The sequence below is a fragment of the Octodon degus genome, unplaced genomic scaffold, assembly GCF_000260255.1.
Source record: "Octodon degus isolate 3935 unplaced genomic scaffold, OctDeg1.0 scaffold00733, whole genome shotgun sequence".
Lineage (NCBI taxonomy): Eukaryota > Metazoa > Chordata > Mammalia > Rodentia > Octodontidae > Octodon > Octodon degus.
In genome coordinates, this window is record NW_004525309.1 from 31,370 (window position 1) to 35,072 (window position 3,703).

A 3,703-nucleotide genomic window follows, 5' to 3' on the forward strand; every position below is an offset into this window, starting at 1 on the left:
TCTTTGTCATTTTGTATACCACTGTCTTCTGAGCTTTGGTGTAGAGCTTAGATAGAGTTATTACCTTAGCACCAGGTCCGGATCTATGAAGTTCAGATTCTTCCAGGTGGGTGTTGTTTGGATCTGGCTACTGTGCTCCACTTCTTTCTGCTGCAGGCCTTAGAGTTGAACCCTTTGTGTCTCTCTGGGAAGATGTTCTGCTCCCAAATCAGCTGGGTGGGTCTTGCCTCTAGCCTCTTTGCAGGGAGTTCTGCTGAAGGGTTCCCTGCTGGGCCTGCAGCTTGGGTCGAATGAGATCCACGGGCCCCGGGTCATCTCACTCGCTCCCCGGGCCTGTGCTCTGTGTCTGTTCAGGATCCCGTGGCCTTGGGTCATCTCACTCACTCCCCAGGCATGCGCTCTGGGTCTGTTCAGGATCCCACGGCCCTGGATCATCTCACTCACTCCCTGGATATGCCTTCTGGGTCTGTTCAGGATCCCCCGGCCTCGGTCGTCTCTCTGTGGTTTTTTTTTTTTTTTTTTTTTTTTTTGGCGGTACTGGGGATTGAACTCAGGACTTTGCGCTTGCCAGGCTGGCACTTACGCCGCTGAGCTATATCCCCAGTCCCTCTGTGTTCATTATTGATGTGCCTTGCCAGTAGTTTTTTCACACTGTGTGGCTTATCTTTCAATCACTTAACAGCATTTATACAAAGCAGAAGTCACTTAGTAAAGTCAACTGAATTATTCTTTCATCATGAGTTCTGCTCTGGGAACTGTGTGTAAGGAGTGACACCCCAACTGAATGTTCAACTGAATATTTCTTTTTGTTGTCTTTACTTGCTGTTTTGGAAGTTAGGGCTAGGCAGTTTTGATAATATCCTTTTTATTTGCTTTAATATATAAGGATCTATAATGAGAATATCACCATTTATACATTTTTGTGTTTATCTGTATCCTAGTGATTTCTTTTTTTTTTTTTTATGTTTTTAGTAGAGGGTCTACAGGGTCTCAGTACTCAGATTGAACTCAGAGTGATACTTCCAGTTTTTCAGCCTCCCTTGATTTCTTGCCTTCTGGTTCTCTCAGTGCTTGTTTTGGGGGAGTTTTGTTCACCAACTGTAATACTGACATCATCTATTTCTCTTTGCAGTTGTATCCAAGCTGTATTCAGTATTTTGACTTTACACAGATTTTATACACATTTAGGACAGTTACTTCCCCATAGAGAATTGTTTCTCTCTCATTAGTTTATGCTCATCTTTACACCAGATAATTTGTGTTATTCTGAAGTGTGCTTTGCCTGGGTTTAACACAGGTCTCCAGCATGCTCATGATTAGTGTTCATATGGTATATCATTCTTCATCTCTATATTTTGTGTGAGTTTTTGTAGATGAAATGGATTTTTTGCTTATATTCTACTGTGAATATCTTTGACTTTAAATTGGAATAATTAAACTGTGGATATTGGAGGTCTTTATTGATATTCATTGATAAATATCTACAATTTTAACAACTGCATCATATTCATTCATTTTTGGTCTGGGTTTTTTGCTTGTTTTTCTATTTTTTTTGTTTTTATTTTTGTTTTGTTCGGTGTCTTTAAAGAAATATAGCATTTAATTTTGTGCCCTTTTCTATAGAAGTTTGTTTTGTCAAATTTGTAGTATATATAAGGCCTGACTGACATTTCCCAATTTGATTTCAGAACAAAAAGATGAAGAGTCTAAAATAGAATATGATTTCCTGACTTCCAGGTAAGGGACCTGATTAGGATGAGTAAAATATGAAGATGCTCCCCAATTTTCCCAATAGGACATTTAAAGTACTCATAGATTTTCCATGCAAGGGTAGAAAATCCTGCCAGGGTGAGGACATACTATCACCCAGTGAAGAAATACAACTTTTAAAAGGTGCCCACTGTCCTTGAAATACTCATATATAATTGAATAGAACAAATCACTTCACCAATACACATCAAAGCCATAGAATCTACTCTCGTTTTTGCATGGTTGAGCTGAGGATGCAGGTCTGATTATGTGAGTGGATATAGCATATTTTTAGGTATTTTATACAAGAAAACTGACCAGACTAAAACATCTATCATGTTACAATAAAGTGTCTTGAAATGCACAAGATCTCGGACTCTCCAGTTTCTCAGAAGCAGTGATGTTCCTGCTGTTTGTGCCATCCACACTGTAGGCAAAGATGAGTCACTGATGTGATTTTTGTATGACCTGGGTGTCATGGTTCAACCATGCAGCAGCCTTAGACTCCTTTTCCACCAGCTCATTTTCCAGCAAGTGTACTGGGCATTGCTTCCTGTATCCTGCTCTCATGCATCTGGTTCCTGCACAATGATTTTCTATTTGTAGAGAGTTCCTAGTGCCCCTTACCTTACAGGACCACCTCTCTGCACCTCTGACAGCACCCCTGGGAGATACAGTAGATTCTCCTTGGTTTAACTGCATTCTTTATGTTACCAGGATGAACTCTGAAGATACAAACATGGATAAGGTTGAATCAATCCTGCAGCACTCACTGCATGGAGACCCCAAGTCTCCCGCCCACAGGGACAACCTGTGTAACACTCAGGAGCCTCCTGTTGATCTGATCAATAATCACGAACTTTTCTCTGGATGAAACTTTTGAGTCTTCCTTTGTGAACTGAATTGTCTTCATCAAGCCTTATTTCTTTGTATCCAAAATAAAATTTATCGTATTGAACACAGGAGCAGACAAAGTGGTGAGCCTGAGGGACTGTGGCCTTTTCAGATCTTGGTGCCTGTGCCTGTCAGAACTGCATAACCTCGCTCTGTAGGAAGGGGCCCTGATCAACCTTGCATAGGACTTGAACGTAGTTGACCATTAATTTTGTACTCTTTAACAACAGTTTCTGCACCAGAGATATAGCTTTTTGGTATAAGCACCTGTCTGGCAAGTGCAAGGTACTGAGTTCAATCCCCAGTACAAAAAAAAAAAAAAAAAAAAAAAACAAACAGTGACTGATACAGCATGTTTTTCCTACTGGTTTTATCATTGGAGATATCACATCAGGGCTCCTCACATCCATACCTCCAGCTCTTTTTCTTCTAAGTTGTCTTATGTATTCTAAGGTATCATCTCATAGTAGAATTTGAACACTTCTTTGCTGTGCCTGATTTTCCTTTGTTTCTTCTTTCCATCTGTCCTTCCTTCCTTCCTTCCTTCCTTCCTTCCATCCATCCTCCCTCCCTCCCTCCCTCCCTTTATCCCTCCCTCCCTCTCTCCCTTCCTTTCTTCAATTATAGGCATGCACTACCAAGCCTGGTTTTGGGCCAGGACAACATATACAGGGTTCCATGGCTGGCACAGCATGCAGTAGTGGGGATCAAACCGAGGACCTTGTACGTGCCAGGCAGGCACTTAGACCACTGAACTATCTCCACAGGCCCATAATCATATTTTTTGTTCCTCCCACTCTAGCAAGCACAGAAACTAATCTGAACAGGTCTGGTTACCTGAGGAGCCCAGTCAAGACAGAGATTCCAAAATTCTAGGTGGAGATCACAATCGAAAGAGAAGCTGCTCAGGGCACCACTTCCCAAGTGCCTGGGAGCTCAGCTTCAGCTTCCCTGACTCTGCACCCTCTTGTGCTTATGTACTGTGGGTCATCCTTACCCTGGGCTCATGCATAGCCTCTTACTATGTTATGCTAATGGAACTCAGCCATGGATCCACTAC